Here is a 24647-nt window from a genome sequence, read left to right as displayed (position 1 = left end):
TACTTAATTAGAATTTTTAAATTTCTGCTCCAAGTTCTTCTAATGCACTGTTAAATCTGACAGAGTTGGAGTTCCTCTTGGCAGCTCACCAGCCCCCTGCCTGCATCTGGACCGGGACGCTGCGTAGATATGAAGAGCATGGCCCGGAATTCTCATCTGTACAGAAACAGCCTCACTTGGGCCAGCAGTGCCTACACCAAGAGCTTGCCAGTCTCTAAGAGAAATTCTGTGTCTCACGGAGCAAATTTGGGATTTTCCACAGGCTCTCTTTCCAAGGAGGACCCTCCTGACGATTAACCTTGTAGTGTGCTCGTATTTACACATTGGGCATGCGTGATGCCCAAATACAAAGGCAGCCTCTGCCATTCAGGGTGACACCAATTAAGTGGGTGGCAGCAGCATTCCAGAGCATTGAAAATGCCCTCCATGGACTAAGAGAAGTAGCAGAGTCTGGAGAGAAGGTCTTCTCCAGCCTTCCCACTGATGCAGGGCACCAGGTCAGGGCCAGGTGGTATCAACAGAGGGGGTCACAAAACAAAATGTCCTGCCTCCTTCTCCTTCCTCCATCTCCCACACACCTGATCTGTGAGCTCTAATAAGATTGTTGAGGGTCTGCCACATTATCCAGCTTTTTAATTTGTTTTTATTGGTGAGGCTGAGTTGGAGATGTTATTTTCCCACATAGAACAAAGAAATATGAAATTCTCAAGGCTTATTGGCCTGCTATAAAGCAGGAAATCTGTACATCCATCAGCCATTCAGTTGATCAGTCAGTCAAAGCACAATAGTGGTTGAAAGAGCGTCAACAAGATGACTAAGTAATACAGGTTGCTGCTTCCTCCTCTAAACCAAATTCTGAGATACCACAAGAGCAGGAAGGAATTTGGTGAGCCCCAAAACCTAACACTACAACTGTGAGACTCACCTGAGGTGTAGAAGGTGGTTGGATTGCTGTGTAGAGAAGTGGCGTCCTAGACTGGAGGAGAGCCAAGACCATGGATGAGCATGGGGTCAGGGAAAGCATTCAGTCCTCGCCCTTTCTTTCCCAACATTGCCCTGGAAAGATGAGTATCTGCCCCCATCATCTGCAGAGAATAGAAAAGTATCAACGTAGCCCAGCCCAGTGCCCACTAGAACTGAAGGGTAACATTAGAGCAGCCCAAGTTAACTCTGACGGCTCCCTGAGGAGCAAGACCACCGAGGTGGGGAAGAGGTACAAATAGGCAAAGGGTCCCTGGTGTATTTCCAAGGGAAGGCGATTCACAGGGGGAAATAATGAGCCGTTAAATAAGAACAGCAGCTCATTGAACAATCTGTACCAGAGGAAGTAGATTTAATAAACACAGAAAAGGAATCTTAAAGAAGCATAGTAAATATCCTCAGAGAGATAAGAGAGGATATTGAAATTATGAAGGAACAAGTAGTTACGATTTTAGAAAGTGAAGAAGTGGAGTTAATGGATGTGTCAGTCAGGGTTCTCCAGGAAAATGAAACTAATAGGGGATGGAGCTAGGGGTAGGGATAGGAGTACACTAGCAGGCTGGAAGCTCAGACAAGAGTTAAAGTCATAATCCTGAGTTCAAAATCCATAAGGCAGCCTGGCTAGAAACTCAGGCAGGATTTCTATGTTACAGTCTCGAGACAGAATTCCCTCTTTTCTGGGAAACTTTAGTTTTTGTTCTGAAGACCTTCACCTGATTGGATATCAACATTATTGAGGGTAAACACTTTTACTTAAAGTTAACTGATTATAAACATTAAGCACATCTGTAAAATACCTTCACAGCAACATCTACGCTAGTGTTTGACCAAACAACTGGGCATCATAGCCTAGCCAAGTTGACTCATAATTAACCATCACACTGGGCATGAGAATATTTTAAGTAAAATAAAGATCTCAATGAATGGATTAGTTGGCAGCCAAGGAACAGATTATTGAACTAAAAGATTCAGTCCAGGGACATTCCAAGTAGACCTTAGAAAGGATAAAGAGCTAGAAAATGCAAAAAAAAATTTAAGAGATGTGGAAGGTAGAAGTAGAATAGCCAATACTCGTGCAGTAGGAGTCCCTAGAAAAGAAAGAAAGAAAATGGAGGGGAGGAAATTTTTGAAGAAAGTATTACTAAAAATTTCCGAAATTGAAATAAAGTTATAAACCCCAGATAGAAAGCTCTCATGCAGTGCCAAGAGGGTTAAATAGGAAAAAACTCATACCTGGACAAGAAATTTAAGAACATCAAATGCTAAGAGAAAATTGCAACAGCTTCTGAGAGTAAAAGCAGATTATATCCAAAGTAAGGTAAATTAGATTCACCAAAAAAAATTCCTCATCAATAACCCTAGAAGACAGTGAAGCAATATTTTCAAAGTGTTAAAGAAAATGAACTTCAAATCTAGAATTTCATATCTATAAGCTATCATTTAAGGATGAAATAAAGATCTTCTCAGTAATACAAGGACTGAAAAGTTTAACCACACAAAGACCCTCTTTGAAAATACTTCTGGAAAAAGTACTTCAACAAGAAAAGAAGTAAATCCAGGGTGATGCTGTGAGATATTGGAAGTAAGAATGAGTAAGTAACTCAGTAAAGTTGTCTAAATGAATAACTATCAAACTTTTGAAAAGAAGAAAATCAAAAGTATCTTCATAACAATCCAGAATTAAATCTCTAGATGATGTCAAAATTGCATTGTGGATTAATAAAAGCAGTTGCCAAAAGGATTCAGGAGTGTATGAAGATAACTCTCTTGTTCAAGGCAAAATATATACATATGATTAGCTTATGAAATTATAGGAAAAATAAGCATAAGCATGAATCTGAGTAAGTTAGGAGTAATCATAAGAAGAATATAAATTAAATTAATAATTTTAAGCCAGGACAAGAAAATTCAATGGAAGGAAGGAAAAGAGAAAAAATAAAAATAAAATAGTGTAGGGGCTGGCCCTGTGGACGAGTGGTTAAGTTCGCGCGCTCTGCTGCAGGCAGCCCAGTGTTTCATTGGTTTGAATCCTGGGCACGGACATGACACTGCTCATCAAACCACGCTGAGGCAGCATCCCACATGCCACAACTAGAAGGACCCACAACAAAGAATATACAACTATGTACCGGGGGGCTTTGGGGAGAAAAAGGAAAAAATAAAATCTTTAAAAAATAAATAAATAAATAAATAAATAAATAAAATAGTGTAAATAGAAAACACTAAATAAAGTAGAAGGAATAAGTCCTACTATAACAGGAAATGTAAATGAGTTAAACTCACCAATCAGATTGGACTTTTTAAAGATTTTTATTTTTTCCTTTTTCTCCCCAAAGCCCCCCGGTACATAGTTGTGTATTCTTCGTTGTGGGTTCTTCTAGTTGTGGCATGTGGGACGCTGCCTCAGCGTGGTCTGATGAGCAGTGCCATGTCCGCGCCCAGGATTCGAACCAACGAAACACTGGGCCGCCTGCAGCGGAGCGTGCGAACTTAACCACTCGGCCACGGGGCCAGCCCCCAGATTGGACTTTTTAAATCTAGCATTATGCTATTTGCAGAGCATGCTTTTAAACAAATCATTAAAAATTTTAAAAAGATAACCAGAAAAATCTGAACCAAAACTAAGTCAGCATAATTAATTATCACACAAAATAGAATTTAATTAATTTAGAAAAACATAATAATAGACACAGAGGGACATTATACATTGGTAAAACGCCCAAGAAGAACAAGAAGATAAAATGAATATGAATACATATGCACTTAGCAATGTGGTCTCACAACATAAAAGAACAAGTCTGAAGAGAATGTAATAAAACAACAGCTGTGGTTGGAGATTTTAATAAATCTCTTTCAGAAACTGATGGAGCAAATAGACAAACAATAAGTAGAAAAATATCACAAGTTTCATAAGATAATTGATAAGCTCATGTTTAGATCTATAGAATTCTACTTGAAAGACAGAAAACAGTTTTTTCAAACAATCATGAAATATACACCAAAATCTGCCACCTACAGTTTCACAAAGGAAGCCTCAATACATTTCCATAAATCACACACACTGTGTTCTCTGAATACCATGAACACTTGTATGCCAACAAACTAGATAACCTAAAAGGAATGGACAAATTCTCTGAAACACACAAATAACTGAATTGACTCAAGAAGAAATAAAAATTTCAACAGACCTGTAACAAGTAAAGAAACTGAATCAGTAATCAAAAACTTCCTAGCAAAGAAAAGTCCTGGACCAGATGACATACTAGTAAATTCAACCAAACATTTCAAGATGAATTAACACCAATCCTTCTCAAACTCTTTCAAAATATTAAAGAGGAAGAACACTTCCAAACTCGTTTTATGAGGCCAGCATTATCCTGATATCAAAGCCAGAAAAAGACACTACAAGAAGAGAAAATTACAGATCAATAATCTCTTATGAATATAGATGCAAAAATCTTCAATAAAATACTAGCAAATTAAATTTGATAGCATATTAAAAGTAATATATGCAATGACCTGGATTTATCCCAGGAATGAAGAGTAGTTCAACAAATGAAAATCAATCAATATGAAATAACACATTAATAGAAAGAAGGGAAACATTCACATGATCATCTCAACTGATGCAGAAAAAGTATTTGACAAAATTCGTCACCCTTTCATTATAAAAACACTGAAAAAACTAGTAATAGAAGAAAGCTTCATCAACATAAGAAAGGTTGTATGTGAAAATCCCACAGCAATATTATACTCAATGGTGAAAGATGGAAATCTTTTCCCCTAAGATCAGGAACAAGACAAGAATGCCCATTTTTACCACCTCTATTCAACATAGTACTAAAACTTCTAGCTAGAGCAATAAGGCAGGAAAAAAGAAATCAAAGGCATTCAAATTGGAAAAGAAGTGAAATCATCCCCATTTGCAGATGACATGATCTTATATGTAGAAAATTTTAAAGAATCCACCAAAAGAATTATTAGAGCTATTAAGTTCAACAAAGTAGCAGGATATAAAATCAAGAGCAAAAAATTGTTGTATTTCTATATACTAACAATGAAAAATCTGAAAGGAAATTAAGAAAATCCCATTTATAATAGCATCAAAAGAATAAAATACATAGGAATAAATTTAACCAAGGAGGCACAAGACTTGTACACTGAAAACTATAAAATATTGCTGAAGAACTTTAAAAAGACCTAAATAAATGGAAAAATATCCCATCTTCATGAATTGGAAAACCCATTATTGTTAAAATGTCAATACCCAAAGTGATCTACAGATTCAATACAATCACTATCAAAATTTCAATGGCAATTTTTGCAAAAATGGAAAATCTCACCCTAAAATTCATATGCGATTTCAAGGGACTCTAAATAGCCAAAACTGTCTTGAAAAAGTAGGACAAAGTTGGAGGACTCATACTTCCCAATTTCAAAATTGACTACAAAGCAACAGTTTGGTACTAGCCTAAGGAGAGACATGTAGGTTAATGGAGTAGAATTGAGAGTCCAGAAATAAACCTTCGCATCTATGGTCAATTGATATTTGACAAGAGTCTCAAGATCATTCAATGGGAGAAGAATAGGCTCTTCAACAAATAGCACTGGGAAAACTGGATATCCACATTCAAAAGAATGAAATTAGACCATTACATTATACCATATACAAGAATTGACTCAAAATGGATAAACACAAGAGCTAAAACTATAAAACTCTTTTAGAAAGAAACACAGAGATAAATCTTCATGAACTTGGATGTGGCGATGGTTTCTTAAATATGACACCAAAAGCACAGGTAACAAAAGAAAAAATAGATAAATTGGACTTCGTTAAAATTAAAAACTTCTGCACCTCAAAGGGCACTATCAACAGAGTGAGAAAATGATCCATATAATGGGAGAAAATGTTTGCAATCATATATCTAGTAAGAGTCTAGTATCCAAAATATATAAAGAACTCATACAACTTAACAACTAATAGACAAGCAATTCAATGTAAAAAGCAGGCAAAGAAGGACTTGAGTAGACAGTTCTTCAAAAGAGAGATATAAATGGTCAATAAGCAAGTAAAAAGATACTCAATATCATTCATCATTAGAGAAATGCAAATCATAAGCACGAGATTTCACTTCACACCCAGTAGGATAGTTATCTTGAATAAATAAATGTGTTGAAAAGGATGTGGAGAAATTGGAACCCTCTCACATTACTGACGGAAATGTAAAATTGTGCAGACACTGTGAAAGTAGTCAGAAATTCCTTAAAAAGTTAAACAAAGAATGAACCATATGACCCAGCATTTCCACTTGTAGGTAGATACCCAAAAAATCTAAAATAGGGACTCAAACAGGTACTTGTACACCAATGTTAACAGCAGCACTATTTACAATATCAAAAAGGTGGAAATAACTCAGATATCCATCAACAGATGAATGGATAAACAAAATGTGGTATATACATACAACGGAATATTATTCATGTGTAAAAAGATATAAAGTTCTGATACATGGTACAAGATGGATGAATCTTGAAAACATTATGCTACATAAAATAAGCCAGACACAAAGAGAAAACTGATCCCACTTACATGAAATATCTAGAATAGGCAAATACATAGAGACAGAAAATGGGTTAGTGGTTAACAAAGCTGAGGGAAAGGGAGAATGGGAGTTATTTCTTAACGGATATAGAATTTCTGTTTATGGTGATGAAAATGTTTTTCAAATAGATAGTGGTGATGGTTGCACAACATGGTGAATATAATTAATGCTACTGAATTGTACACTTTAAAATAGTTACAATAGTAAATTTTATATTATATGTATTTTAACATATGTATACACATATGACCAGACAAATGAGAAGAAAGACTTGTCAGGAAGTCAAGAGAAAAAATAAAAAATAAAAACTGGCTTAGAGGAAATCAGATAATGGAGTTATCAAGCATTGACTTTAGGATAACTTGCTTAACATATTTTCAAAATTTAAAAAAAGAAAATGATGGGGAATGTCAGCAAAGAACTGAAAACTTGGAAACCATATTTCAGAAAGAATCAAATGATAATTCTAGAAGTGAACAACGCAATAACTAAAATTACCTCAAAAGAGAATTTGTTGACTAGAGGATATCAGAAGAAAATAGCTATACTCAAGCAAAGTAAGACAAAAGGGAAGAAAACACAGAAGAATGTAAAGAAGAAGGATAGATGTGTAGAAAAAAGCTACCAAGAAAATGACCTAAGGTATGTAGAATCCCAGGAAAGACAGGAATAGCTGAGAATTCTCCAAAAGTGATAAAGACATCAAGCCACAGACTCAAGAAGTACTACAAACATCAGGATAAATTCAAAGAAAATGATATCTTTGCACATAGTGAAACTACTTAAAAACCAAAGACATAATGTTAAAAGCAGTCAGAGGAAAAGAAAAAATTACTGACACCTTACTTCCCAGTAGAAACAATGGAATCCAGAAGACAATGGAATCTAGAAAACATTGAAACTATATCTTTTGTGTGTGTGTGTGTGTGTGTGAGGAAGATTGTTGCTGAGCTAACATCTGAGCCAATCCTCCTCCATTTTGTATGTGGAATGCTGCCACAGCATGGCTCAGTGAGAGGTGCGTAGATCTGCACCCAGGATCAGAACCAATGAACCCCGGGCCACCAAAGTAGAGCATGCAAATTAACCCTATACCACTGGGTCAGCCCCTGAAATAATAGCTTCAAAGTATTAAAAGAAAATAACTGCCAACCTAGAATTCTATATCCAGAAAAAAAATCCCTCAAAATTAAAGGTTATGTAAAGATATTTTGAAACAAAAACTGAGAAAATTATCAGCAGCACATCCACTCTAATGGGAATACTGAAAGTTTTTCTTTTGACAAAAGGAAAATGATCCTAGACAAAAGCTCAGAAATTCAGGAAAGAATGGAGAACAGTGCTAATGGTAAATCTAGATAAACACAATTTACATAAATTGTAATAAACATAATTTTCTAAAAAACGTTGACAATATCAAAAAACAATGGTCTTGTGGGGTTTAAAATACACATAAAATTAAAATGCATAACAATAGTAAATAAATTGAAAGTGGGGTTAATGGGAATTAAAATGTTCTAAGGTTTATTGTGTCTAGGAAATGGTAACAGCATGAATTTGTATTGGATTTTAAATTGTCTAGCATGCATGTTGTTTTCCCTAGGGTAAGCATTAAACAATAGTAAAAGAATGCATGTGTTATAAACAATAGCAAAAGAGTGTTTAAGCTAATAAAGAAGAGAAAGGAATGATTTTTTTTTAATGTCAAAAAGAAGGCAAATAAGGAGAGAAAAGAAATACAGAGAAGGTGAAATATATTGAAAGTACATAAAAAGACAATATTTCTTATCCAAAATATATTGTAATTACATTAAATGCAAGCTGAGCAAATGCTCCAATTGAAAGACTAAGAAAGCAAAACAAAATCCAATTACAGGCTGCTTACAAGACTCACTGTAAATACATAGAAATAGAAATGTTGAAAGTAAAAAGATGAAAAAATACTCCATGCAAACACTAACCCCAAGAAAGCTGAAGCAGCTATACTAATATTAGACACTATAGACTTTAGGGAAAGAAGCACTTTCAGAAACAGAGACATTTCACAAATATAAAAGCTTCTATCTACTAGGAAGATACAGTAATTCTAAATTTCTAACAACTTTTCACAGTCTCAAGATATATAAAGCAAAAGAACAAAAACTAAAAAAAAGGTAAATTCATAATCATTGTAGGAGATTTTAACACATTTCTTCAAGCAGACATAAAATCAATAAAGAGATAAAAAAAAAATAGGAAGCACACAATTAATAAACTTGACCTAACTGAGACATATTAAACACTGCACCCAACAACTGCAGAATACACACTCTTTTGAAAAATGCATGAGAAATTTACCAAAATAGGTGATAGCCTAGTCCATAAAGCAAGCCTCAGTAAATTTCAAAGGATTGAAATCTTACAGTGTATGTTCTTTAATCAACAACAGAAAAGTAACCAGAAAATCTCTAAATGCTTGGGAATTAAGCACCACACATATGTAATCTAAACACTATTTGTTCTTTTTTTCTTTTTTTTTTTTTTAAAGATTGGCACTTGCGCTAACATCTGTTGCCAATCTTTTTTTTCCCCTTCTTCTCCCCATAGCCCCTCCAGTACATGGTTGTATATTCTACTTGTGAGTGCCTGTGGTTGTGCTGTGTGGGACGCCGCCTCAACATGACCAGATGAGCAGCGCCATGTCCGTGCCCAGGATCCGAACTAGCAAAACCCTGGGGTGCCGGAGCACACAAACTTAACCACTCAGCCACGGGTCCAGCCCCTACTTATTCTTCAAAAATGCAAGCATATCTAAGGACTCATATAACAAATCAGAGTGGGTATCGGGGGCAGGGAGCAGGAAATGAGAAAAGTAAGAGGAAAAAAATAAAACATAACAAAGAGAAGGTCCTTGCACAGAATGATGAGTTTGGTAATCATGACCCAAGAAGTATATTGAATTCAACCCTGTACATCTGAGGTCAAAAATTAAACAAATAATTTTGTAAAGCACTAACATTAAGAAATCAAAAAATCTGAATTCTAGCATGTTCCAAATTTTCTGACAACATCTTTGGACATCATGTTTGATATAAAAAAAGAATACTACTATTAATTAACAAACAGCCCTTGTACCTCATCCCTTAATTCAACAAGCATCTGAGAACACCTTTTATGCCAGACATTGCACCAGTCGGTAGGGATACAAAGTCACATGAGACATAGTCCGAGTTCTCAAGGCACTTACTCCTCAAGGGAGCTGGCGTCATATGAAACAAATAGAGGAAATATTATATTGTATTTCCACAGAACAAAACTGCACAGAAACCACAGGTTACACAACAGAGTAATAGGCATTCGATCACTGATTTTGACTTGGCTGAGAAGGACCTAGTTTCCGATCTTGGGCTTGCTATGCAACATGCAACCTCCTTGAGAGCAGGGACAAAGGAATATTCAATTCCATGGTATTAGTGTTTAGCAGAATAAGAGTTCATTACGTTTTTGTTGAATGAATGAATGTGGAATGGATGCCAGTTTGAGTCAGTGTTCCAAGTGCTATATTTCTACATCAAGAATCCAGGTAGAGAAAGATGGAGACTGTGAGTGGAAGCAGAATCTACAAGTAGGTGAACATGATTGGTGTTGGACCCTAGATGATGTCCAACCCCACATGTAGTCATAACTAAAGGACTTGTTGAGGATGTTACATCCAGAGTTTCGGAGAATTCCATAATCTGTAGGTCAACTGTGAAGGAAACATATACCATGCTAAGAAAGAACTAGCCACCATCAAGTCCTAGATAACAACCTGCTCTCCAATATGTACACAGGAATGAATGAGCACAGGAGTGCTCATCTGTGAAATGGGCAGGATGATAACGTCCCAGAAATTTTCTTGGTAAAAGGCCTGGAAATCAGAGGTGCTCAACTTCTATTGAGTTAAAGAAATAGTGGGTGCTCTGTAAGTGTGATTTCTCCTTCTCGCTCCTCCTCCTAGTCTTCCACCTTCCCAAGAGAGGCAGGCAACCATGAAATAGAGAAGTATTTTGAGGAACTTTCATGCAAAACCCTGGGCATATTGAACTGCAGAAAAACATCACCACAGTTGGAGCATGTACAGACCAACACAGAACTAGCAGAGACAAAGTGATTGCCGCAAGCAAAGGCTAGGACTGAGCCACAGAGCAAATGAGAGAAGGTTCTAGCAGCATCAGCCACAAATCAAAGGGCAGGCTCGATGAGCACACGGTGTTGTCAGCTCCCCGCTCCCTGAGTACAGATAGGCTTATCTGCTTAGTCGATGGATGACAGTACGACCACATGGGTCAAGACTCTTCCCCCACATTCAATCTGCACGACATCCAATGTCACCTTTCCTCTCACAGCGAATTAGATAGCCCCAGCCTCCATGTAGTTTTAAAGATCTGTAAATGACCCAATTTCTTTAGACACAGTCAAGTAATCTCCAAAGTACGTCGCATTTATAAAATGCATCAAAGTGCATTTATTTATAGCCTGTAATGCACTGGAAGTTTTGCTGGATGCTGTACAAATTAGCTACATATTCTTGAGCCCAGGTTTTGAGGAATCTGGCTTCTGAAGACATCCCTCTATAAATATTGCTCTCAATAGCTGCCTAATCCCCAAATCCAGGAGCCTTTTCTCAGACCTCATTTGCTTCAGCTTCTCTACAGCTCCCAGCCTCTCTATTCTTCCCTCCAGATTTCCATAGTACAACCTTCCTGTTTTTTCCCACTATCTCTCCGATTATTTCTTCTGTTTCCATTGGTTTCTTTTCCTCCTCCTAAATCCTAAAAGGAGATATTCCTGAGGGTTTTTCACTCTCTGCCCTTTTCTTTTTGGCCCACACTCTCTTCCTTGATGATTTATTACGCCCACAGCTTCAGCATTTCTATCGTTGTATGCTTGCCTCGAAACTAGCTTCCACCCACCCTGTGGCTATCCAACACCTCAAATTTTCATGGTTAAACTGAAGCCCATTCTGTCTCCCAAACCAGCTCTTCCTCCTGACTTTCATGTTTTGGGCACTTGAACTCAGTGATGTGCTGGGAAACTGACTCTTTGGGGGAAAGAGACGAGTCCTGATTGTAGCATTCGTTGATTTCCGCAGTGTTTCCATATTCCCATCATGGCCAATTTCCAGTTACGAACGTGAAGCCACTGAATGCAGTGTCAGGGAGAAACTAGCACAAGACAGTACCAGCAAACCACTGAACCATCTTCCAAATTTCTCACTTAAAACCTTAAAGTCACCTTTTCCCTTTCCCACATCTTTGCCAAGACATCCAATCCATTACAAAATGCAATTGGGTCTCTTTTAACACAGATTCTGCCATCCAGCCTCTCCTTTCCATTTCACCACCATTATCGACTGAGACTACCCTTGCCTCCTGTCCTGCTCACTCTTTATCAGTCTCCTAATTATTCTCTCCACCTGGAGGCTCTTTCATTACCATTTCATGATGGAAGATTAATCTTCCTAAAGTGCATTTTCCATTGTGTTACCCAAAACCTTCAATAGTTCTCCTACTGTCTGCCAAATAAAACATAATTTGGCGTTTGATGCCTAATTCAATATGCACTGCCCACATCAGTATCTTGTATCAGTTAAGATTAAGTTGGCTGCAATTCAACTTGTAGATCCAAAGTGCTAGTGGCTTTAAAAAGACAGAAGTTTATTCTTACCTCACGTAAAAGTCTAGGGGTAAATAGCCTGGGGTGTAAGGAGATCCTGCTCCACAAAGCCCCCGAGTGATCACATGCTTCCAGGTCACCATCCTGACAAGTCTGATAGATGGTCCTCATGCTCGCGTTTCTAGATGGCAGCCGTCACCTCAAGTTCCAGGCAGCAGAATGGCAGAAAAAAGAAAGGACAAAGGACACAAGCTGGTTGGCTGGTAGAGAAGTTTCCAGAAATTGCCACAGGACATTTCCACTTAGCCTGTGTTTGTCAGAACCTAATTACATGGCCACACCTAGTTACAAGGGATGTTGGGTGGCCACATGGGGATTCTGGAAGAAGTGGGGACTAGATTTGAGGGAAAAACTATCCGTCTGCAAAAGGCCTCAATGTTCCTTTGAAAACTTAGTTCCTGTTAGGCCTCAGCCTAAAATTAACAACCGATATCTATATGAATCTGACTACATGCCAGGCACTGTTCTAAGAGCTTTACGTATGTAAACCCACTTAATCCTAACAACAGTCCAATGAGGCAAGTACCATTATTATCCCCATTTTATAGATGGACATGCTAAGAACCAGACGGATGAAGAAGTCCAGAGATTCTCAAAACTGCTTGGGAATCAGCACACCTGGGAAGCATGTTAAAATGTAGAATCATGTGCTCTGGGATAAGAAGAAATTGTGAGAAAAAAAACTGAGGAGTGGGAAGAAAACCAAAAGTGGAACTCTGAGAAACAGCAGCTACATTTACGAAAGAGATGGAGGAAGCGATTATCTCAAGATGTCGTGTGAGGAGTGGCAGGGGAGCCAAGGCAGAGTGCTGTCTTGGAGGTTCAAGGGAGGATGCTCAAATGGAAGGTCGTGTCTACCGTGTCAGGAGGGCAGTGGGAAGTGTTTGCTGGGATTGGCAATCAGGAGGTCACTTATGACGGTGGTTGTAAGAGTTTCAGTGGCATACAGGGGGAAGAATCTATGTCCTTATCCTCAAGTACCTTGTAAAATCCTCAAAAGAAGAGTTTGCTGTCCCTCTTTCTGTCTCTCCCTCTCTGCCTCTCTCCATCTGTTGTGCCTAGGACCAGGCTTATACATAGTAAGTGCTCATTTTGCTGACTTGCCATTGCTGATGAGGATGACACCATTCCCAATAATGCTGTTGGGAAGTTAAGAATAAAAGATGGCATGTATGTGAGTTGAGATTTCAGAAATACGGGAGCAGGAGGCTCAGCCCTTGGCTTCCAAGAGGTACGAAAGTTTTCATAGAGGAGGTGCAGGCAGACAAGAGCCTCTTCCATTGGCAGAGAGAGATCATCATGGGACACCCCATGGACGACGGGGTCTGAGGCTGCTCAGACACAGAGGGAGATCACACTTCTCAGATAATAAATGCAGTTGTCCCTGTCTTATGGAGAGGCAGTTGCCAAAAACTTAAGTGATGGTTCAAGGTCACTGCAAACCCAGAGCCCACCCTGAAATGCTGTCCATTCATCTGCCTCCGGTCCTTCTTGTTCAGCTCCTAAACTCGATCATTCTTTGCTGTTACAACCACTTTCCTACATCTTGGAGAGAAAACACGCTGTTCCTCATGGCCTGTCAGTAGTTGGGGGAGGACTATGAAGCTGACTGTTGCTCCCAAGGCTCTGGGAGCATTAAGGCTTCAAAAGAGGAACTACTTATGCTGTCATCACCAGAGCAGTCACTTCTGCAGGATTTCTCTTTCCGATACAGCCCTGGATGGCCAGGCCTGGCTCACGCCTGAGAGGCGAGAGGAGGGCGTTGCAAAGACACTGACTCATTCTGTCCTCCCTCAGGCCCTCCGCAGCTGCCCCTCTCTGCACTTCCTCCTCCTCTGAAGTTAAAGGTCAGCCTCTCATGCTCATGCCAAGGTTTTTTTAAACACACACACGCAAAAATTAAAAAAAAAAAGACTTCTGAGAGTGTAAATTTTTTAACATGAAAAGAAATAAGGACAGGCTCTCTCAAAATTAAATTTAAAAATAAATAATCCTTCCCCCAAACTACTTAATAATTCCAGAATGATAAAATTTTCCAATTGTAAATGTGTAAATGATAAAATAAAAGGAATGAATGCCCCACTGTGTTAACACAGGCCTCTTAAAAATGATCCTAATTTCTTCCAGAAGGCTCTGTGGGGTAAATTGCAAGATTCTGTTTAATAGAGAAATATTCCAGCAGTAATATATTCACATGTCTTTAGCGCTAGTGTGAGCACAGCAACGTTTTACAGTTGGCCTCCTGTGCACTGCTGCTGAAAAATGCTGTATTCCAAAAGGGCTACAGTCACGCATTGTGCACTTGAAACGCCTGTTGCTAAGAGCAAACGTCAACCCCAGGACGACCCCACTCAACAGACCCAGCCAACTCCCACCGGGGCCACCAGACAGAGCTTTCTACTCACAGCCAAGTATCTCTGCTTCCGGTAAGAGGCAAGCAGACCATTGAACCCTCTGACCCTGGCAAATGCCGAGGCTCCCAGGCACGGGTGTCAGGAAAACTCTGAATCCTGATGCCTCTGCCTTCAGGATAACTTCTGCCTCCTATCCTTCATTTGTCCCGATACGAATTTATACAGCCCTTTTCTATACTGGAAGCCTGCATTGCCAGGAGCCCTGTGAAGTGGGGTGGACTGGGGTTATTCCGGTATTGTTCCTATTGTACTGATAAAGAAACTGAGTCTCAGAGTTGAATGACATAACACACAAGGGGCAGCACCTGGACTAAAGGCCACAGCTTCTGCATCTCACCACTCTCTGAGCTCACTTCTGGCTCCATTGGACAAGAGGCCAAGGCGGTGCTGAAAATAGGGACTGACCTGGTTACAAGGGGTCTGCGGTCCTTCTCTTCCTGCCAAGTGTTCCCACACTGCTCTGGGAGGTCCCCACCTGTGCACACTGTGTTTTTATTGATGGTTCTCTTTAACCTTCAGAAGCCTCCATCTAATGACATGGCTGCCTGTTTGCACACCTCCTGCCTTTCCCCATGCCAATGATAACCTGTTTTAGATTAGTTTTAACAATTTTCTCTGGAGATTCTCCAAAACCTCCTCAGCCAAACAGAGAGGGAAAGGGATGGGCCTGGCACCTGCCCAGCACCCAGCAGAGGAGATGAGTAACCGCCATCCCCCCCACTGTTCTGGAGACAGCTCCCGTGGCATGGGCAACCTTACCTCAGGACACTTATGGAAACTGTTTAAAGTTATTTAAGTTCAATCATGTGAGACGAGCAATATTTTGGAATCTATCATTGTGCTTTTCTTCTTTGCATTTCTCTGTAAATGCCCTTCTTTCTAATTCATGGGGATAGTCTTGGAGGGATGAATATGAGGATGTTAAAGTAAGAATGCCAAGAAAAAGAAAGATTGAGGTTCAACTTCTAGCATCCATAATAGGATTATCAAATCCACAGAAAGGCTTTGAAAAGAGAGAAAAGCGTTTTCTAAATCTCTTTATCTACCCTTCTTTTACATTTCAAAAGTGGAGTCTAGGGAACCAGCTCTTGGAGTTTCACCTGAGGGAGGTCTCCCCCAGGAAGGAGGGCAGGTCTGGTGCTTCCTGCCTGATGAATGAGAGAAGGAAGATGAAGGAGAGGCAGAAATTAGGGGTCAGAGGCTGTGACCCCGCACTGCAAAGGCCCACATCTCTCAAGCAGCGGGGGGGCTTTAGATCCAGTTAGGAATGGGGAGTCCAAAAACATCAGGCTGAGCAGCATGCTGCTGGTGACCTCCCTGAGCAGTCTGCTGTTTCCAACATGGTGCGGGAGCAATGACACAGAGGTAAGGGGGAGACAAGTAGATGGAGAGTTGAAGGCAGCACCCTGGATCTCCACAGCCCATGTATTGCATGTCAAGGATCCAGAAGTTCTCTGTGCATCAGCGAAAAGAAGCAGAAGTGGTGATAGGCAGCTAGGTTGGCACAGACCTAGAACGGGAGGGAAGAGGTCACAGTGGGGAGATGGTGAGGCCAGAACAGATGGTCAAAATGCTTCATGTGAGTTGTGTTATTAACTACAATCCCATTTGGGTGCTACCTTCAGTGTAACAAGCAGAATCAAACCACTTCTCGCTGCCTCCACCAATACCAGCCTAGGCCAAGCCACTTTCATCTCTCACTCTAACTTTGTTTCTAGCTGCAACAGCTTCCTTACTGGCCATCCTGCTCCACTCTGGGCCCCCTGAAGTCTAGTCTCCACCCAGGATCCGGGGTGATTCCTTTAAAAATATAAGTAAGACCATGCCACACCTCTAGTCAAAACCCTCCAATGACTTCCAATTGATCTGGAGTACAATCTGAAGTCCTCGCCACAGCCAAGAGGAAGCTACCTGATCTGGCCTCGGCCTCCCTCTCAAACCCCATTTCCTATCTGCTCACCCTCGCCCATTCCACTTCAGTCCGGGGCCTCCTGGCAGATCCTCAAACACGCTGAGCACACTCCCAGCTCAGGCTCTTCGCACTTGCTCTTTCCTCTGCCTGGAATGTTCTCCTAAACATCCTCATGTCTTGTACCCTCATTTCCTTCAGGTCTCTTCTGTCACCTCCTAGGAAAGGCTGTGCCTAAACCACCGTTCCCAAAATAGCAACCACCGAGGCCACTCTCTATCTCCTGCACTCTGCTTTATTCTTCTCCATAGTGTTTATCACCACCTTTTAGATTTAGATCATTTTTTAATAGTAGTAAAATACACATAACATAAAATTTACCATCTTAATCCATTTTAGTGTATATTGTTCAGTAGTGTTAAGCACCTGTTTGGCAGTCCTTATCAAAGAAGTGTCCAGGGAAAGGCATGTCCAGGCCCTCAGGTGTCAGGAATCCACCAGTTATAGAAATGCCAGTCAGTTAATAAAGCGTGAATCAATTAAATGTTTTACTCACTGCTGCAACACCCTGTCTCATACTCTTTGTACCACTGAATACTGTTTGAAATTACCTTGTTTATTCATTGTTTCCTCGTTTATCGTCTGTTCCTTTAATTGCCATGTAGGCCCTCCCTATGAAAGCAGACACTTTGTCTTCAATGCAAGATGATCAAAAACAGTAAGTAAATGAATGAATTTATGCAACTGATTCTTTTAGTTCTGGTTCCATAACTCTCGCGAAACTTTCTACTTATAATTTTGCTTCACAGGAAGATAAGACCAGGTTAAACTAATGCAAATATAGTACTCACTGAGCATTAATAAAATGGCATGTTTGCTTACACATCTGTCAAGGAAACTCTGTTTTTCTCCTCTACTTGCCATATTTCTGACACCAGATGTGGGGGGAGTGGGTGTCCCACTCCAGCAATTCTCTAATTCTCAGTGGACACCATCTGGGCGTCCTACAAATTTAATTCAATTCTGACACTATCTGCCTGGAGATAGCATCAGATCCCACAGGGTAAGAGCTCAGTCCCAGGAGACTGCTCCTCCACTTCAAAGGTCAGTTGCAAGTCCAGGTTATCACCTGTACTTCTAACCAACCAGCTATAAATCAGGGTTCGCATGACCCACTTCTTGGGTTCAATAATTTGCTAGAATGGTTAACAGAACTCAGAAAACATTCATTTATGTTTACTAATTTATTATAAAAGGATACAACTCAGGAAAAGCCAATGGAAGAAATTGGTAGAGGGTGTGGAGGAAGGGGCATGGAGCTTCCCAGTCTTCTCCAGGCACTCCACCCTCCCAGCACCTAGATGTGTTCACCAACCCAGAAGCTCATCAAATCTCATTGTTCAAGAGTTTTTAGAGAGCTTTAATCTGCAGCCCCACCCCCACTCCTTCCTAGAGGCTGGTGGGTGGGGCTGAAAGTTTCAACCCTCTAATCATTGGTCTTTCTGGTGATCAGCACCATCCCGGGCTATCTAGGGGCCCTGCCCTGTCACTCAGGTGTGCTCAAAAGGAGCTCTTTATGAAGAACAAAACAGACTCCTATCACTCAGGAAATGCCAAGAGGAGCTCTGTGCCAGCAACTGGATACAAAATCCAAGTTCATCTTTTACTATATATATGTATATAATATATATACTGATATAAGTTATCCGTTTCCTAAAGCTTGGTTAGTGTGAATCTATCTCTGAAAATCAACCTCAACCTCAATATGCAATAAAATAAAAACTCAGAAGACCAGCCCCTGAATCAGAATGAAGTCAACAACATCAACTTCACTTTCAGAGGCTTCATGACCACCACAATAAATTGCAATAAAGGGAGAGTGAAACTTTTAAATTAATATCAGTCTCCTATTGTCTTGTGGTTTCTAATGTGTTCCAACCAAAAAGACAAAGTGAGATCTCCCACGGGGAGAGGTGGTCGTCATAATTCTGTAGATTTCAAAATAGAAGAATTGCACATCTTAGTAGAGAGAAGTGCCATGATTAGTTGGTGATGTCTGCCACGGCACAGGAAGGAAGAGGGCGGCATTTAGGCCATGCATCTGCCATGCTTCACCTAGACAGCTTTTAGTCTTCCAGTTTCCCTTGAATGTTCAGACACCTCTTCAGGGCCTATTTGACAGAGCACCACGAAGTTTCAATCAAGGGAGTCATCTTTCTGGGGTTTTCTGTCTCCTTTTCTTACTTGTTTCCTGGATGGTTAATGTAGGAAAAGTTGCTCTTCATCCTTCAATTCCTACCAAGTCTCGTTCCTTGTTCATAAAGAGCCAGCTACATGATCTTAGACTCTCCAGTAGAAAAGTATGATTTATTAGCAATTGTCTGTTTGCAAAACCCTGTGCACTTCAGTTCCTTAGCCCAGCATTCAAAGTGAGAGCAAAACATTGCATCTCAGCTTTTTACTGGAGCTGCTCATGTGTGCTCCAGCTCTTCTCACATTCTGCTTCTAAAATTAGACATCAGAACAAATGCCATTCCTGCCTCAGATGGGTTTGTTTGTTTTCTTATCTCACAGGTCAAGGGGACATCCTCCACTCCTGCTCCCTGACCCCCATGTACTACCTGAAAAAAAATAATAATCTCAAGCTCCTTCCTTATCAGAATCCAAGTTTCCTCACTGGGGGTTGCAAACCTCGTGCAACCAAGGAGAAGACCAAAGTCTGCTACAGTTTGGGGAGCAGGAGGCCTTTCAGAAACCAATCACTAAATGTAACTCAAGACCCAAAGCTCAACTCTAAGAGGAAAATTCAGTTTCACTTCTCATTTTCCTACTAATGGACTTTGAGAGCTTATTTGAAACTTCTGGAGAGGGAGCTGGCCGTGTGTGTCCCTATAACAAAGAGTGATCTTGCTTTATCTGGAAAGCTTGTCTTCTCAAACCCAGTATGAAGCTTCAAGAGGTCTGGGCTGTGAAGGGGGAAAGAGCAGACCATCCAGGGAGCCTGATGGGCAATCAACGCAGTGACAAAAGCAGCAGCTATGTTGTCTGAATCTGTATTTCATGCTCAGGAAACCAAAAAAAATGTCATGGTATTTTCTTTCACTTTGGTCTCTAAGGCTAGATAACCAATTCAATGAAGGTAGGGCCATGTCGTAAACTTTTTGTATTTCTTGCTAAAATAAGCCCCCAGTAAATATTTATGCTTTGATAGTCGTGACACACCTATAGGGTAGGCATGATCATCATTTAATAGATGGGGACTGGAGACAAATAAGGTTGTCTGGCTACTACACTGAAGTTTGATGAATGAATTAACAAATTACTGAGTGAATAGCAAAGGGAAGGCAAAGAGATGATTTGACTCCTAACCTCAAAGCCAACAGATTTGAAAGATGACTTGTAAACTGGTAGAGGGTAATATCTCCTTTCCTCAGGGTACAAGGAACATTCCATTTCAACCCAGTCTTCTCAACGTCACGTAATTCCTACCTCCATAAGGTTACTTCATGATATGGTCTCAATATCCAATGGATTACAAGAAAGGAAACATTAGAATTCCTTGCAAAGTGAAGAAAACACAATTTTTTAATATGGTATGAGTTATGATCATCAAACTAAGGCACTAGTAAATATTCAAAAGGAACTAATATTTATGAACTGTTTGCTATGAGTCAAGCATTGAGCAAGCATTTTATATGAAACATATCACTTAAATATGTTCATTTCAACTTCTGATAGCATAGATTTTTGCATAATTTCAATCTCATAGCATTTCAGATCTAGATACTTTGTGGGATGGTCCATAAATAGAAATGGGGAGATCTATAAACTGTCGATTATTCCCTCCTTCCCTTTAGAAAATACACAATTTAAACTCTCAACTCTGTGTAAATTATTTTTAAATAAAAATAAAACTTTATGAAAATGAGAGAGATGAGATCAAATTTCTGTAACACCTCTAAGTCTAATGGTGCTTGAGCTGTTCAGAATAAGGTTTATGAGCATTTAATACTCAGCAAATGCACAATCAGGAATTATTTTATTCCTGAGGTTGATAGGCTCCTCTTAAGAGGAAATAATTTTTATCTATGGGTTATTTGAAGTGTACATGCAGAGTTTGATCAGGCTGTGGGCAGATAGCTCGGATCAGAGTCACAGAGGCCAAACACCAATCGTTTGTTGTAGTTTTGTTTTCTTTTTAACACTAGATAATAAGTGGCTCAGAGTACACCATGCTCTTGCCAAGTCAAAAAACAACACTTCATTTGAGAGGAATTGCACTGTTTTGAGTGGGTTCAGACAGGAGTTTCTTAATGGAAAATCTATTCTGGTCAATTAAAAAATACACTTTGATACCTGTTTTCTCATCAGCTTGCCCAAGTGTGGTGATGCATTGCCCCCATTTAGGGTGTGTATAGCTAACGTCGTGGATACTATATATTAAACACCTGTCATATTTTAGATAGTTAACTCACCTCATTATCCACAGTCTAATCTTGTGAAGTAGTATTATTTCCCCCATTTTAGAGACGAGGAAACAGAGGCTCAAAGAAGTGAAGGAATTTGGCCAAATTACAAGACAGAAAGTTGCAGAACTGAAATCCCAAACCATGTATTTTGGCCCCCAGGCCCATGCTCAAGCATAGAGCCTGTCGGTTCGACCATCCACGGAGTCACCTGTTAGTTCCTTGGAGCCAGCACAGTACAGAGCAGAATTCAGAAGGTCTGAGTCTGTAGCTGGAGGGTGAGTTCCTCACAGGGAAAAGACACGTATATAGGCCCCAACCAAAAATTGCAGCCTGGCTGTGCTGTTTGGGATTTGATGGGCCAGAAAGAAGCATCCTCCTTCCCCATAGAGTGAGGTTCACTGTTAAATGAAATGGGTGAGTGGAAATGACCAGCTAGGGAGAAGCAGTGCCTATTCTTTGAGCGGCTTTCGATCTGCTCCTCTACTTATGAGCACTAACAGCAGATGAACCACTGACCCCTCTAGGACTGCTACCTCCACCACCACAACTAACACCATGAAGGGTCAACGCCACCCTGCTCTGCCACCCATAGCAGCAGCACCACCGACTCGCCTCCACTGCATTTCATTTTTGCTTACTCACTCTGTGGTCTTTTCCCATGCCCTCTTCCTCAGCTGTGTCCTACTAACCAACAGAAAGGCAGGAAGGTTGTTATCACCAGCATAGAAGAAAAGAAAGCATTCTGTTTCTTGTGTAACTCCCACTCAATCCTTGGCAGGACTACAGAACTAAACTATGATGCTTACTATATACCTACATGGGTGTATTTTTGAAAGCTCACTCAATAGTAAGACAATTCAGGATCTGGTCCTGAATCTGCCACTTGAGTACCAATACTGGACAAGTTCTTTAATGTCTCTGAGTTTCGGGTATGTTGTCTTTGAACAGGAATAAAAAGTCTGCATGTTAGAATTATTGTGATAATAGACATGGGGGAAGGAGGCATTGGTATAGTTCCAAGACGGCTGAATCTGCAAATGAACCTGCAGGCAACCGAGTGTGGGGCAACCTACTGTCTCTCCTCCAGTTGGCCAGCCTGAAGTCTAGGTCCTTTCCTAAGTGCTGATACCTGGGAACGTGAGGACCACTGGCAAGAAACAGTGAAGGGACCAAAAGAATGGGACATGGGGATCATGGGGAGAGATGTGAGAGCCATTGGTAATTGTGTGTGGGGAAGAAAAGGTGAATTTCAGCAGGACTAACATTCATTTGTAAAGGCCTGAAAACTTTTAAATACAGCTTGTTTCTATCAGATACAATGCAGGAAACAATATCATTTTAGGCATATTAAACAGAAAGAGATTTAATACAGGGAATTTGATGCTTACAAAGTCTCTGGAAGGGCTGACGGACAAGTTCTGGGATGAGCCTATAGCAATGACTCCCAGGACAATGCAGACTGATCAAGGCTAGCTGCTCACCTGAGGCTCCTACTGAAGCTATGGATTTGAGACCCACTCCCATAGCTGTGACCCAGGGACCAGGAAGTCAGAGTCCAGAAGTGCCCACAGCTGCTCTACCTCTGCAACTGCTTCGTGATACCCAGGAAGCTGAAGAAATCATACTGCAGTGCTGCTCCAGGACAACCTCACCAAAAAAGAAAGTAAGATGGCCTCCACCTTACTTCTGTCTTCCAAATCCAAAACATAAGAATATATCCTTAGCAGAACCTAAGTCTTATTCAGAATCCTAGCTGCAAGGGAATCCAGTATATGTCAGTTTTAGATTTCCAACATTGCCAACTAGAAGGAGAGTGGAATGGAGCACAATCCTCACCACCCACCACTTCAGAGATGGTTGAACTCCACAGCTTCTAACTCTGACTTTGCCAAATTTCTCCTTCCTGCCACTCTCTCTATCTACTTTTCAGCATCCAGAAGCTAAGACCTATATAATCAAGTCAGATTTTTCTTTTGTAGCTCCTACTATTTTGATAAAAAAAAAAAAAAAGAAAATCCTTCTTACATTTTAAAGCTTAACTAAATGGGTGCTTATCTTTTCTCTTTCGTAATTTGTGATCTGACCTATTTTTCACATATAAATTCCAAAGTCTAACTCTGATGAACTTCAAGTTTAACTCTGGGAACTAACCTAGCATGCAGTTTATGTAAATGACACTAGACAATCTTTCCTTTGGCTACTCACACACAATAGCATTTCTGACCTTCAAATGATATGAGGGACAGAATGGGGCTGAGAAATTCCTTGTTTTATTATAGGATTGCTACAGAGAAAGATTCTTTAATGTCACCAAATTTATATTCTATTCATTTTGCTTTAAGTAGATTGGTGTTCAGGTTTTATTTGTGATAACCTAAAACTTTAGCATGAAAAATATTAATAATAAAAATGAGCATTTGGCTTTCATTCAATTTAGTCATGGACACAAAGTTTTTTGTTTTTTTTTAAAGATTGGCACCTGAGCTAACAACTGTGGCCAATCTTTTTTTTTTTTTTTCTGCTTTATCTCCCCAAATCCCCCCTGGTACATAGTTGTATATCTTAGTTGCAGGTCCTTCTAGTTGTGGCATGTGGGATGCCGCCTCAACATGGCCTGACGAGGGGTGCCATGTCCACACCCAGGATCCGAACCAGTGAAACCCTGGGCTGCCACAGGGGCATGCACAAACTTAACCACTCGGCCATGGGGCCAGCCCCCACAAAGCGTTTTTACATTAATTATTCTAAGCTGCAACCCTTTTTTTTTTTCAATTACAGTCTAGTCTATGTATGTTACCTTTAATTTAGGAAATTTTCAAATTTATACAATAGTGGTCACTTTTATTTCATTTTTACCTCCACAAACACCAATTATTTTGAAGCAAACCCCACAAACTATTTTATCTTTAAAAAAATGTAAATACAAATTACCACTAACAAACTTAAAAATAGCATTAACTCCTCATCATAATTAAACATTGAGTCAGTGTTCACATCTCCCTATCTCTTTTTTTTTTAACTTTTTATTATGTGGAATTTTGAACATACACCAAAGTCAACAAAATAGTATAATGATCTCCTCTATGTGTGTCACCTGCCCCAGACCACCATCAGCTCATGGTCTGTCTGGCCTCATCTCCATCTAGATAGCCTAACTCTGTGCTTTTGAGACAAATCCCTGACCTCAATAATTTCTGTAAATATTTCTATATGTGCCTATAAAAGAGAAAGATTCTAATGTAACCACAATACTGTATCACATGTAACAAAACAATAATCCCTTAGACAGTGCTCAGATTTCTTGATCTTGTAAATGTCATAAACATTTTTACAATTTCTTTAAATTAGGATAGTTTTTTAAAGTAGGCTCTGAAGAAGATCCACACACTATAATTGATTGATGTCCTTTAAATCTCCTTTGATCTTATAGATTCCTTTTCCATTCTTGATGTTTTTTCCCCTTGCAAAAAAAATTTGTTTGTTGAAGAAACTGAATTGTTTGTGCTGTAAAAGTTCCCACAGGCTGGATTTTGGTGATTATAGCCCCATGGTGTGGTTTAACATGTTTTCCTGT

General features: G+C 39.9%; 1 long non-coding RNA gene across 2 annotated transcripts in view; it reads right to left on the bottom strand.

The window, feature by feature from the left end:
• LOC138918506 (uncharacterized) overlaps window positions 1–24647 on the bottom strand; it is a 92400-nt gene that overhangs the window by 9453 nt on the left and 58300 nt on the right. The window contains exon 1 of one of the 2 annotated variants that reach the window (XR_011427949.1): window positions 12273–16205. The exons of the other annotated variant lie outside the window; for it this stretch is intronic. This is a non-coding gene — a long non-coding RNA (uncharacterized lncRNA). Of the gene's footprint in view, window positions 1–12272; window positions 16206–24647 lie in introns of those variants that run through there. 2 annotated transcript variants of the gene reach the window in all.

The sequence above is a fragment of the Equus caballus genome, chromosome 17, assembly GCF_041296265.1.
Source record: "Equus caballus isolate H_3958 breed thoroughbred chromosome 17, TB-T2T, whole genome shotgun sequence".
Taxonomy (NCBI): domain Eukaryota; kingdom Metazoa; phylum Chordata; class Mammalia; order Perissodactyla; family Equidae; genus Equus; species Equus caballus.
The sequence above is the reverse complement of the archived record's forward strand: the minus strand, read 5'-3'. Positions and strand labels throughout refer to the sequence as shown.